This window comes from Octopus sinensis, linkage group LG4, assembly GCF_006345805.1.
Source record: "Octopus sinensis linkage group LG4, ASM634580v1, whole genome shotgun sequence".
Taxonomy (NCBI): Eukaryota; Metazoa; Mollusca; class Cephalopoda; order Octopoda; family Octopodidae; genus Octopus; species Octopus sinensis.
Window position 1 is genome coordinate 56,835,372 of NC_043000.1, and position 15,000 is coordinate 56,850,371.

Genomic DNA, 15,000 nt, shown 5'->3' on the forward strand with positions numbered 1-15,000 from the left:
AGCTGAGTCAAACTGTTATTAAATAAACACACACACACATACACACACATATGTATGTACATAAGAACAGTGGGTAAGGTGTACTTAATACTAATACCAATATAGATTGAAGCATAAAAAGTTATGATCAAAATTGGAATGCTCAAGGGCCTTATGGTAACAGGTGGTTTAATCACAGGCCAGGAATCTTTAATTAGTTCAAAAATTTTCAGTCCCAGATGAAGTCACTGGTCATTATGAGTCACAACTGTTACATGAAACTCTGAGTAACAATCTATGAAGATTTTCACAGCTTTAATAAAAGAGCCCTACACGCATCTTTTTTCTCTCCTTGTTTCTTTTCTGTGTATCTTTCTGTTGTGGAGCGTAGGCTCGAAACGTAAAAGACTTGTTCTATTTCTATTCCTGGGCGCCATACTAATACAATTGTTTGTTTGTACTCCACCTGCCTTCGTCTTTTGTTTATTTTCATAAACCTTCCCGTTTTATATATATATATATATATATAGTTAATCCAAACATGAAAGCACAAAAAAACAACAACGCGAGGACGTGGAACAAATATAGTATTATTGGACACTCAGGAAAGAAGGAAAGAAGGAGGGTTTAACATTTCGAGCAGAGCTCTTCGTCGGAAACATAGGAGAAGGAAAGATCCAGAGAAGGGAAGACAGAGGAAAAAAATTGCCAACGGTACACACACGGTGACATTTTGAATATATATATATATATATATAAGCCTTCTATTTTGCACCAAGAAACAAACATAAAATAGCAACTGAGGAACGAAGTCAATATATTTTGTAGAATATATTATTCTGGCAGGAAAATGATAACTGTTAACCTTTGAGTATGACCATAGGCATTTCAAACCGAATAAAGAATGAGTAAGATGAGTATTTGCAAAAGTATACCAGTTTTTATGGTATAGACAAATAGAATAGTAAAGATAAGAGATAAGGAAAACAATAATAGAGAGATCAATTGGGATTATGAAGTATTTACTGTGTAAAGAAAAGCAAAAAAAAAGGTGTGGGTTAGATGAAAAAGAAAAATGTACTAAAATGTGCTAAAGAAAGGTGGGGAATCTATTTTAGTGGAAGGAGTGATTCACAGGATACTGAAATAAATTATAATGGAGCTTATAATGAATAATCTTTTTTTCAAATGGAACTTTTGAGACTAATAATTAATTGAATGTTATTTATTCAGATATTTCAATATCAGACTGTTATCTAAGGGAAGTGTTTTTCTTTTTATCTATAAACTAGAGTTTGTTTAAAATACGATACATGGTATATTACTTATGTATACACTTTACTAAAAGATATTATATCAAGTTTATTTGAGTGGTAAACACATAGCACTGAAGTTAAATCATTATTTACAATTCTAAATAATGTTATTTAACATAATATACTGCATTATAAATTTTATCAAGAGGATTTCTGCCGACTAAAGATACATTCTTCTCTGTATCAGAATTTCCTTGATGGGTAACCTACACTGAGGCTTGTTGAGCGCACATCTCTCTTCATACATTTCTGCATATACTGTTTTACTCTTTTCCTTGTTTCAGTCATTTGACTGTGGCCATGCTGGAGCACCACCTTTAGTCGAGCAAATTGACCCCAGGACTTATTCTTTGTAAGCCTAGTACTTATTCTATTGGTCTCTTTTACCGAACCGCTAAGTTACGGGGACATAAACACACCAGCATCGGTTGTCAAGTGATGTTGTGGACAAACACAGACACACAAATATATACACACACAATACATATATATATATATACATATATACGATGGGCTTCTTTCAGTTTCTGTCTACCAAATCCACTCACAAGGCTTTGGTCAGCCCGAGGCTATAGTAGAAGACACTTGCCCAAGGTGCCACGCAGTGGGACTGAACCCGAAACCATGTGGTTGGTAAGCAAGCTACTTACCACACAGCCACTCCTATGCCTATAAAATATATATATACATATACATTGTAGAGATTGTGGTTTCAATTCCTGGACTGGGGTGATGTGGTGTGTTCTTGAGCAAAACACTTTACCTGACGTTACTTTGTGATCACTTTGACACCTGACGTGTGGCACACCATGCATTTGCTTGGGCAATATCGGTTTGATGGCAGGTGTGAGCTAAAGTATGGTACATATATTTGATCACTATAAACAAATCATTTATGCAGGTTAACAAGAAGCAAAACTGTCTTTCTTGGATTTCAAGAAACTACCATCAGACAGACAGACAAATATAAGTATATAGATATATATACATACATATAGTGAAGACACATGGCTGAGAGGTTAGAGTGTTGGGGTCATAATCATGAGGTAGTGAGTTCAATTCCCGAACCAGGCTGTGTGTTGTGTTCTTGAGCAAGACATTTTATTTCAAGCTGCTCCAGTTTACTCAGCTGTGGAAATGCATTTCAACGTCACCAGTGCCAGGCTGTATCAGCCTTTGCCTTTCCCTTGTGGTGTGGAGAGGGGAGGCCGTTACACATGAACAATGGCTGGTCTTCCATGAACAACCTTACTCGGACTTGTGCCTCAGAAGTAAACTTTCTAGGTGCAATCCCATGGTCATTCATGAGGGAAGTGGGTGTTAGAAGAAAAGGCATGGTTGCATGGTTAAGAAATCTGCTTCCCATGTATATAGTTCCAGGTTTAAATGCACCATATGGCACCTTAGGTGTCTTCTACTTTAATGCCAGGTCAACCAAAGCCTCAAGATATAATAGAATAGAAACAGAAAAAAAACCAACCTTTATTTATAAGGTCTGATCAATAAATATCTGAATTGTTGTCATAGTAATGAAGCTAAAGCATGCAGAGTGAAGCCACCTGGCAAAGATTGGCCTTAATATGCTGTGCATGCGCACAGTTTTAACACTCTAACTCACTTCTGCTGTTTACAGCAGTACTTGGAAGGAAGGTGTGTAGCATGTGATTGTTGCATTGACCATAACAGAGAAAGTTGTCATGGCAATACCTGCTCAGAGGCATATGCAAAGGTGCAGAAAGTGTAAGGAGTGGAGTGCATGAGCCGCACACAAGAGCATGAGTGATTCAGATGCTTCTAAGATGGCTGGAAAAATGTCAAAATTAACGAACGTTTTGGGAGACCCACAACCAGCAGAACTGAGAAAAACAGCACAGATGTGCATACAGTTGTGAGAGGAAATCGTCGAATCACCATCTGTGAGTTATCAAAAGATGTGCAGATTAGTTATAGTTCAGTTCAGTCCATTATCACTGAAGATTCAGGTATGAGATGCGTGTCTGCCAAGTCTGTACCAAAACTGCTTTCAGGTGACCAAAGAGGCACTCAGGTTTCAGTTGCACAAAATCTCCTTGACAGTGTCAAGAACGATGAAAGCTTTCTTTGAAAACTTTGTGTTAGCCTCTGAGTAAGTATCATCAAGTTTTTGGAAAAAATTTGATGCAGATTCTTTGCTCAACTTTCTCTGTCATGGTCAATGCGACAATCACACGCTACACACCTTCCTTCCAAGCACTGCTGTAAACAGCAGAAGTGAGCGAGAATGTTAAAACAGTGCACATGCACAGCAGAGCTAAAGGCCAATCTGTGATAAGCGGCTTCTCTCTGCATGCTTTCACTTTGTTACTATGGCAACAGTCTGGATACTTATTGATCAGACCACATATGTATGCATGTGTTTGTATTTCCTTCTCTGGACATTGCATGATATTTTTTTTAAATGAGCATCACTATCATACAGGCACTGTCATTAATTTCCAATCTTTCATGAAAATGTGTCTGTCCTAAGGGAAATATTACTTTGCTTGTAAACAAGTGTAGGTTGGTGACAGGAAGGGCATCCAGCATAGAAAATGTACCTTAGCAAACTCTATCTAACTGAGACAAGAAGAAAAAAGTAAACATTAAAATGATGATGATGATGATACATAATATGGCTGCAGTTATAAAGTTTGTTTTGTAACCACATGGTTTTGAGTTCTGTCCCATTGTGTGGTAGTTTCAGCACATATATTCAATTATGGCTTCTGGCTAGTTGATTACATCTGAGTGAAGTTTAGTACATGGAAACTATATGAAAACGCAGTGTGTGTGCGTGCGTGTGTGTGTGCGTGTGTGTGTGCGTGCGTGTGTGTGTGCGTGCGTGTGTGTGTGCGTGCGTGTGTGTGTGTGTGCGTGCGTGTGTGTGTGTGAAAGGTAAAAATGATGAGTGTTAAGGACATGATTATGAAACATCAACTTAGAGGGTCTAGTCAACCAGTTCTTAGTGTTGTATAGTGAGATGGAGCAAGAAAATGTCCCCAGTGCAAGCCATGCAAGCATTTCAAAAAGGATTTTCAAGACACACTTAAAAAGATCAATATCACTACTAACACCTGGGAAGATCTTGCATCAGATAGGGGCTTCTGGAGGGAGGAATCTGATTGGTACTGGTGTTAAAGAATTCAACAACAACAGTGTTGCATACACTGAGTTGAATCATGCTGGTAAATCTATGGAGAATGTGATCCCTCTCCCTAAGAAAAGCAAGAAAGAGTGTCTTGCATGTGACCAGTGCTGGTCATGTCAGCTTCACAAAGGCAGGTCTACTCAGCCACATGCATGGTCACAAAGGTCCCCTTTTGTGATATACAGCATGTTCTCTCGTGCATCAGTTTTCTCATGTTGTCTCAGTTTTAGATGCAGCAAATCGATTGGTTAAAATTCGAAAAATTAAACTACGTTAAACTTACAAATTACAATTTTCTCAAGAAAGCCAAGAGAAAAAAATGTTTTATTTTGACACATTCTACCAGTATAAGAAGTTTAAAAGTGTTTAGTTAACTAGAAACTTTGTTGAAAACTGCCGTTCAAAAGGAAAAGATTCATATATACATATATATATACACACATATATATACACACACACTCATACACACATATATATATATATATACACACATATATATATGGTGCTTATAGAAACATACGTCTACGAACAAATACAAAGAAATACACAAACACATATACATATGTCATAAGCAAGCACAATGTCTGACTACAGTGCTGATAAATTGCAAAAAAAGGATATGTAAACTGCTAACTGTTATGGCAACAAAAGTCCTCTCTTAAAGTACAAACTATATGAGGCTTGTGCAAAAACTGTGATGTTATATGGTAAGGAAATGATGGGAAATTAATTGATATATTTGCAGCAATTGGAGTGGATGATTTTGTTGGGAAATATATAGCATCTTCAGAGTAGGTGAAGTGTCAAAGATATTGAGTAAGACATATAGCCGAAATCTTGACTATGTTAGTTGAGAATGGTTTGATACGTGCATGTGTGTATGTATAACTGGGCATGTATATATGCGTGTGAAAAGGAGAGGCTTTCAATGGTAAGCAACACAGAAAGTATAGAGAGATTTGGGATAAAGGAGAAAAAAATACAAGAGGTAGAACCTAGGAAAGGTGCCCAGGGCAAAGAAAGTGATCTGTTAAAGCTGAGGATGTTGTGTCACACACACAGGATAAACCACTGCTTCCCAAGCAGATTGTTGCAGTTGAAGTCCCACTGCCAGACCACTTTGGGCAAGTGTCATCTATTATAGCCCCAGGCCAACCAAAGCCTTGTAGATTTTGCAGACAGAAACTGAAAGAAGCCCATATATTATTTATGTTTATATATATATATGTGTGTATATATATATATATATATATATATATATATATATACACACACACACACACACAGAAAGTCAGGCAGATAGATAGATAGATAGATAGACAAAGGGAAGGGAGAGAAAGAGATACACATACATATGTGTGTGTATATATATATATACTAGCTGAAGGTGACCTGCTCTACGCGCGGGTAAGAGTGTGGTTGTTATTTTCTGTTGCTTCCTTTCAGCACGTAAAAGCACCATCCGAACGTGGCCGATTGCAGCGCCGCTTTGACTGGCTTCTGTGCCAGTGGCACGTAAAAAGCACCAACCGATCATTGCCACTGCGAGCCCCCCTGGCACCTGTGCCGGTGGCACGAAAAAAGCACCCACTACACTCACAGAGTGGTTGGCGTTAGGAAGGTCATCCACCTGTAGAAACACTGCCAGATCAGACTGGAGCCTGGTGCAGCCTCCTGGCTTCCCAGACCCCAGTCAAACTGTCCAACCCGTGCTAGGACGGAAAACGGACGTTAAACGATGATGATGATGATGATGATTCTCCCTCTTTGTTTCTCTCTCCTTTCTCTCTCACTTTCCCACTCTCTTACTTTTCTTTTCTCTCGGACTCTCCCTCGCTTTTTCTTACAATCTATCTTTATCTATCTCTCTCCCATTTATAAACAACAAAAGATCTTGATTAAGTTGAGAAATAAAATATTTAGAAAGATCAATCATAAATATCAGGCAGTGGCAACGGAAAGGTCTGCTTCAAGGCAGACAGCAAAACGCTAACATTTAAAAGGGACAGACGAACTTGCGAGCTGAATAAAAATAATAAAATATTGGAAAGCAAAGTTTGAAGGGATAGAATCTGAGGATAGTAGAGTCACCATGACAGGCATTTCTTAACGACGGACAGCAACGTATTGACAGTTTAACGGCTGGCATAAAATTTTGAACTTGATGTAAAAGAAAATTCGTAAACACCAAGTTTTGAAGTGATTCTTTCTCACAACAGTAGACTCACCATGGCAAGTATTCAAAACCTCTTCATCATGGACGGCAACACATTGAAGATTAAAAGGCTGGCGCAAATTTTTTAGCTTGATGTAACAGAGAATTCCTAAACACTCGCTCCTTTAAATTTTAATCCCCTTCCAGCCCCATTTATACCCCTTTTCACCTTTTGGTTAATATAACCCGATTTCATTCGGGTCTACTGGGGCCACATTTTATAAGATGAGGAATTTTGTCCTAGAGGTCACACCTTTCATTTGAGGAAAAAAATAGTTGTCATGCAAATTATAGTATAGAATTGGTTGAGAACATTTCATTCAATTATCTTCCAAAAATCACATTAATATATTAATAAATAAAAAAGTTATAGTTGTTTAATGAAACCAGACTAACTTTATGATTATGTTAGAAATTAATTGAAACACATAAGGGGTGTATTTTGGTCAGAAATATAGTAACGAAAGGGTTCATAGGTGTGCATATTTTCAGCTGAACCGACCGACCACATAATGCACACATTATATATATATGTGTGTGTGTGTGTGTGTGTGTGTGCAGCATTATATATATATATATATAGATATATATATATATATATATATATATATATGTATAAATTAAATTAGAGATAAAACCACTAATAGGCAAAAAAAACAAAAACAAAAGCATAAAAAAAAAATATAATATAGAAAATATATAAAATTGAAAAATTTAAATTATTTAAATTTAAAATAAAAATTATTAAATTATATTTATAATTTGTTAAAAATATATAACTATCAAAAAGTATTAAAAAGTTTAATATACATAAATACAGATATATACACTTTGTATATATACATTATATATACATATTTATATATCGAACACACACACACACACACATATATAAATGAACGCAATGAATATCTGATTCATAATATTTGTTCTCATGACTGTGTGTTGTTGGTAGCGATGATAATTCTCCCTATGAATGCAGACAGATACATCAAAGAAAGCCGTCTGACGAACTTATAAAGGGAAAGTGAAAGGGAGTTGAGGGGAATACATTAAATAACGGGAGTGGAATTCTCAAAGTTATAAATGAAGGGGAGTAAGAGATGGAAAGGAGGAAATAGCATGAGTGAGGAAGATGGGCTCTAGCAACCACACCTTTCAAGATAGGGATTTCTAAGGTAGCCCACGGGCATCGTCACCTCATTCTACATGTCCCTGTAAATTTTGGAGCGAATCAGACGGGATGTAGTGGCATTGAAAGCGATCCAAGCGGTAAAAACGCATTTCAGTTTTATATATAGAGATATAGAGATATACATGAGTGGGGGGTGTATGTATGTATATATGTATACATATGTGTGTGTCTAAGTTTGTGTCTTTTTGTCTTGACATCATGTGATTATTGTAAATGAATGTCATTCATTTCCAATATTTTGTGAAAGCACGTTTGGCCATGAGGAAATATTAGGTTGCTCAGAAACAAGTAAGGATCGGTGACAGGAAAGGCATCTGGTCATAGAAACTCTGCCTCAGTAAATTCTGATTGACCCACACAAGCATAGAATAGTGGATATTAAAAAAAATTATGACAACAATCAAAATCAATTCGATGACTGGCATTCATGCTAGCGGGGTGCAAAGAGCACCATACGAGTGTGATCATTGTCAGAGCGGCTATTCGAGTATGATCGTTACCAGCGTCGCCTTACTGGCACTTATGCCCGTGCTAGTAGGGTGCCAAGAGCACCATCCGAGCATGATCGTTGCCAGAGCAGCATGTAAAAGGGCACCATTCGAGCGTGATCGTTACCAACGTCGCTTCACTGGCACGTGTAAAAAGATTTGAGCGAGGTCATTGCCAGTGCCTCCTGACTGGCCGCCGTGCTGGTGGCACGTAAAAAGCACCCACTATACTCTCAGAGTGGTTGGCGTTACGAAGGGCATCCAGCTGTAGAAACTCTGCCAGATCAAGATTGGAGCCTGGTGCAGCCATCTGGCTTACCACCCCTCAGTCAAAATCGTCCAACACATGCTAGCATGGAAAGCGGATGTTAAACAATGATGATGATGATGATGAATGACAATGATGATGATCACACACTCACACACGCACGCATACAACAATCATCCACACAGTTTTCATCTGCCAAGCTTCATTCATAAGGAATTGGCTACAGTCAAAAATCACTTGACCAAGCTGTTGCACAGTAGAACTGAATCTGGGACTATATGGTTAGGAAACAAATACCTCACCCAGACTGCTATTCCTGCAACCATTTGCTCTAAGACTACATATTATGTCAACATCCCACCTATATGGATTTATCACTGATTTCTAAAATATGACAGGTAAACCCACAGATGAAGAATCCACAGGATTTTTAGAGCTGAATATTTTAGAGTACATTTCCATAACCATTTCTAAAACTGCAGGAAGAATTGCACTAAGGACTGCAAGCTAACAACATATTTCTTGATTATACTGTGTAAGCTTACTCCGTTGTTATAGAACAAATGTCAGAATGAATAGAGCAATGAGTATCTGGCTGAGTAACATGATCTGAGTATTGCCCATTGCATCATCACCAAAGGCTTGCTGAATCTTCTGGATGATATGAGCTTGAGAGCTTGAGTATCACCAAGCTTTTGGCAAAACTTGATGCAACATCTCTGCTCAATACATCCAGTGAAAACAAAAATCTGACAAGCGCACATCTGTACTCTAGGGATAACAGCTGGGAACAGACACAACCTACCAGTGTGGAAATTGCCACACATGCACAGGAAGGGGGTTGTATCACCTCCCACCCAAAGGATTTTGCCCCCGTAGCATTAGGAAAAAATAAAGCCAAATACTTTTTTTTTAATGCACCTCTGTCCCAGTTATGATACTTAGTCCTCAGTAACCAAGTCTACCAAGCTGTAAGTACAGCTGATGGTACAATTTGCCATTGTTGACAGCAGTAACAGTACCATGAAAATGACTTATGTTTCATTGGCTTACAGTGCTAATACTACTTTAACCATTTTTGATACCAACTCAACTAAGACCAACTTTGATTCTATGATACATACTTCCTGTTTTAAAATGTTCTGGATTAAAACCTACCATGGAAATTTGTTAATTTAAGTTCCAAAAATCAGCTTAATAATGAAAGCTATTTTTCTAAATTCTTCATTAATTTCAAAATTAATTGGAACAATGGCAATGTATTTCAACATAAATATGGTAACAAAAGGATTAAGGAAAACCAACCCACAATGGACTATTGTCCAAAATAAGAGAAATTTTACCCAAAATTTCACAAAACTTTAAAAGCTGGTGATGAGTGCTGGCTCAATAGATTGATGAATAATTGGTGGTGGTGGTGGTGGTGGTGGTGGTTGTGGTGGTGGAGGAGGAGGAGGAGGAGGGGAGGGGAGGGGAGGAGGGGAGGAGGAGGAGGAGTGGGCAGGCCAGAGCTAACTCATTATTACAATGTGCTTTAACTGTTAATAGAAATCAATCCACTGATCTGACAGGTGGCAGCCATAAAACAAATCAAATTCAACAATCCACAGTTACATCCATTCCATATGTGCAAGTATGGATGGAGAAAATGGTTGGGAAGAAACACATGGAAAGCAATGCAACACAGTTATGTTAACAATTCTTGTACACAGAAGTCATTAACAAATGTTTCCAAATTATTCAATGTAAATTAGTGAGAATTGAAAATAATTACTTCTTAATTATAATGAAAATTCATTTTGTAATGATATTTGCACTTCATTACTTCACTGTTTGCTACATTTTATTCATTTATTATTTTCTTGTTTTTTTTTCTTTGCTTTTGTCTTTTCATTTTTATATTTTTCATATTATTTATTTTTTCAGAAATTTTTTTTTTAATTTCAATAATAAACTTCAATGATACAATAAAAATTAGCGACATCATATTGCCAGGTCAAAAACATTAAGATTTAAGACAAACCAGCATACAAGATGGGCAGTAACAGCATTTCTTCCTCAAGTTTTGGTGGCAACCAGCAACCAACCAACCATCGAACAAAAAAAAAATTCTTTTTTTTTTAAAACAACCTATAAGTTAGACATATAAAGATTTCCCTAGAGAAATCACCGTGCCAAGTAACTTTTAACAAACAGAACACCATTTTCACAAGAAATCAATAGAGAAGAAGACAGATATTCAAGAAGCAGTATATTTGAAGTGGTATAGTGAGGAATGAAGTGTTTGAATATATAACTTGCAAAATCTAAAACATCTAACTAGTAATATTGCCTTTGGAATATCATTTCTGTACAACCTTTCCATACTTCCACAGACTTCATACACCTTTCTCTCTCCCACTTTCTCTTTTTCATTTCCTCAATGCTCAATGCCTATCACTCTGTGTATTCATCAATCAACTTTATTCTTTGTACACATTATGCATACATATATATATATACATATGCATATATATGCACACACACACACACACACATACATATATATATGTGTGTGTATATATATATATATATATATATATATATATATATATGTATATGTGTGTGTGGATATGTATGTATATGTATATATGTGTGTGTATATGATTGGGAAGAATGGACTTCAAATATACAAACATAAAGAAAATATGGAATATTCTTTATATGGCATATTTGAAGTCACCATTCTTCTTGTTTATTTAATTCTCATAGAAATGTAGATAGTGTACCAACTACCTGTTGAATCATTGTGCACTCTCAGTGATTAGGTAACTCCTTTAGATGAAATAAAATTGTACTGCCTTGATTTCACGTATGTCTGTCTACTAGATGTATGTGTGTGTGTGTGTCTATACACACATAATGCAGTATACACACACTCACACACATATATATTCAGAGCATTTTTCAATCGAAGTCAGATGTAGAGGATTCACTGGACACAGTGTGAGGTGATTGTTGTTGATGCTAGGCCTAACTCATCGTAAAGCAAATACCATCATGAGTGATATCCAGACTACAGTGGAGAAGGCAAGCCACTGGATTTGGTTAAAAAGAGACGATGAGCAATGGCTAGAGGAATATTGAGTGAAACTTAGCAACCAGTTAATCTAGCAAGTGGGGCCTCGTCTCACAAAGTGCAGAATAATGCTGTTGAGAGGAAAGCCCTGAAACAGCACGCATTCTCTCTTGATGACCCCATAAGCTTGCTACTATACAAAACTTTCAGCTGGTAGCAATTGCATCTGCAGGTTGTTTGCAAAATATCTATAAAAACATATATACAGGTACAGGCATTGCTGTGTGGTAAGAAGCTTGCTTCCCAACCACATGGTTCTGGGTTCAAACCCACTATGTGGCACCTTGGGCAAGTGTCTTCTACTATAGTCTCAGGCCAACCAAAGCTTTGTGAGTAGATTTAGTATACAGAAACTGGAAGAAGCCTATTGTGTATGTATGTGTGTGTGTGTCTGTGTGCATGCGTGTGCATATGTGTGCATGTGTGTGCATATGTGTGTATATATTTTTTGTGTCTGTGTTTGTCCCCGCTCAATTGCTTGGCAACTGATGTTGGTATGTTTATGTCCCCAAAATTTAGTGGTTCATCAAAAAAGACAGTTAGAATAAGTACTAGGCCTACAAAAAATAAGTCCTGAGGTCAACTTCTTCAACTAAAGGCAAGTGCTCCAGCAAGGCCACAGTCAAATGACTGAAACGTGTTAAAGAGTAAAAAGAGTAATATATACACACATATATACATATACACACAAACACATGTGTGTGTGTGTGTGTGTGTGTGTGTGTTAAAAATGCAGCTTTTTCAATTGCATGAATTAAAAGTCAGAGGGGAGTGGAATAAACTACCTGATCAACTTGCTATAAAAGCAGGTAGTAATTTTACCAAGAATCCAGTTTGATTTTAACAGCTATTTTTTCAAAGCGATAATGGAAGTGACAAAGAAGCATATTCAGCATATTTTCATTTATGAGTTCAATAAAGGCAACAACACAACAGAACGTGCAAGGAATATTAAAGCAGTAAATGGGAATTGGACAATAAGCATAAGCCAGTGTCAACGGTGATTCCAGAAATTCCAAGCTGGAAACTACAACCTAGAAGACGAGCCTTGTCCTGGAAGATCTGTAGAGTTCAATGAGGACGTCTTGCAAACCCTGGTGGAACAAAATCCCATCATAACTGTTAAAGAACTAGTAGAGAAGCTTGGATTTGGTCATTCAACCATTCATTGACACCTGCGTACCATTGGAAAAGTCAGCAAATTGGGTCAATAGGTTCTCGTAAACTTTCCAAGTTTAATCATGCGCAGGGAGTGAATGTATGCTCTTTGTTGCTGTCATGTCTCATGAATTAACCTTTTTTGGACCGAACAGTGACTGGTGATGAGAAATGGGTTCTCTATAAAAATGTCAAGCGCTAAAGACAGCGGGTAGAGAAAGGAGAAACACCAGCACCCCAGGACAGAATCTCTATAATTTTAGATGATATAAATGGTATGCATGGAACAAAGATGGTGTCATCTTTACCACAACTAGTGAGAATGCAGTTCCTTATAAGTTTGTGTACAATTAGTGTTGTACCATTGCATAATTTTTGTTGAAACAAATGAGGCAATAGCATAATAGCTTCCCCTGAACCAGGTACTTTCATTTTGCCAGAGAAAGACAGAGACAGAATCTTGATTTTATATATATAGAAGTATAATATCTTCCTCTGAACAATTTAGTTTCATTTTGCTGGACAAACAACCAAACAAATGAACAGAATCTCTCTTTTATATAAATAGATATATCATCATCATCATCATTTAATATCTGTTGTCCATGCTGGCATGGATTGGTCAGTTCGACCAGGGCTGGTAAGCTAAGAGGCTGCACCAGACTGTAGTCTGTCTTGGCATGGTTTCTACAGCTGGATGCTTTTCTTAATGTCAGCCACTCCAAGAGTGTAATAGGTGCTTTTATGTACCACCTGCACGGGCGTCAGTTTGCATGACTCCAATATCTGCCATGACTATGATTTCACTTGGCTTGATGGGTCTTCTTCTCAAGCACATCATTTGTCATTGCCTCCGTGAGGCCCACAGTTCAAAAAGTACTTTTTATGTGCCACCAGCACGGGTGCTAGTTATGTGAGACCAGCATCAACCACATTGCCTCCATGAGGCCCAATGTTTGAAAGGTGCTTTGTACATGTCACCAGCACAGGTGCCAGGCCAGTTACATGATACCAACAATGACCACAGCTATGATTTCATTTGGCTTGCTGTGTCTTCTCAAACACTGCATATTGCCAAAGTTCTTGACCACTAGTTATTGCCTCCATGAGGCCCAACATTTGAAGATCATGCTTCACCATATATATATATATATGTGTGTGTGTGTGTGAAGGCGCAATGGCCCAGTGGTTAGAGCAGCAGACTAGTGGTCGGAGGATTGTGGTTTCGATTCCCAGATTGGGCATTGTGTATGTTTATTGAGTGAAAATACCTAAAAGCTCCACGAGGCTCCAGCAGGGGGGGGTGGCGACCCCTGTTGTACTCTTTCGCCCCAACTTTCTCTCACACCTTCTTCCTGTTTCTTGGCTAATGCTGCGATGGACTGGCATCCCATCCAACTGGGGGGGAACACATACGCCACAGAAACCGGGAAACCAGGTCCATGAGCCTGGCTAGGCTTGAAAAGGGCGCATAAATAAATAATATATATATACACACATGCACACACACACACACACACATACTGCAGTTTAAATTTAAAATGTATAACAAATAAACTGTATTTTGAACTCTAAATATATTCTTATGTAGCCAAGGAGGACACGTACTACAGTTCAAGTATCATCTGGTTAGACACTATAGTTGGACAGATCACAGAGTACATATAAAAAGCAAAACAAAAAAAAAGAGTTATTCATAAAATATTTAGAATAATGTAACTAGATATTTTTATGAACAAACTCTCCTATTTTGTTTTATTTTGTCTCTATATATATGCGTATGTGTATGTGTGTGTGTGCATATATGTATGTGTATATGTGTGTGTGTGTGTGTATGTGTGTGTATGCACCAGTTGCTTTCAAATGATGCACTGCATGGGGTATCTAGGTGCACTGTGACTTTTTGAAAATAAAATTTTAAGTCTTCAAAACTCTGTATTAATACTTGAGCTATTGAAAAATATGCTATTCATGATTTTGTGATACAAAAGCCAGATTAATAAAACAAGGTAAGCAATACTTTTCTATCATTTTTTTTTTATTTTCCTACATTTTTAATGTTAAAATAGAGTTTTTATTAAACTTTCCAAGCAAAGT

At 37.3% G+C, this 15,000-nt stretch overlaps 1 protein-coding gene and 1 long non-coding RNA gene across 5 annotated transcripts in view; both read right to left on the bottom strand.

Annotated features, from left to right (window-relative positions):
• The window catches only part of LOC115210448 (decaprenyl-diphosphate synthase subunit 2), a 607,213-nt gene that overhangs the window by 435,366 nt on the left and 156,847 nt on the right, over positions 1-15,000 (bottom strand). The gene's annotated exons all lie outside the window — the stretch shown is intronic.
• Positions 1-15,000, bottom strand: part of LOC118762962 — a 22,490-nt gene that overhangs the window by 3,590 nt on the left and 3,900 nt on the right. The window contains exon 2 of the long non-coding RNA XR_004998714.1: positions 8,930-8,934. This is a non-coding gene — a long non-coding RNA (uncharacterized LOC118762962). The remainder of the gene's footprint in view (positions 1-8,929; positions 8,935-15,000) is intronic.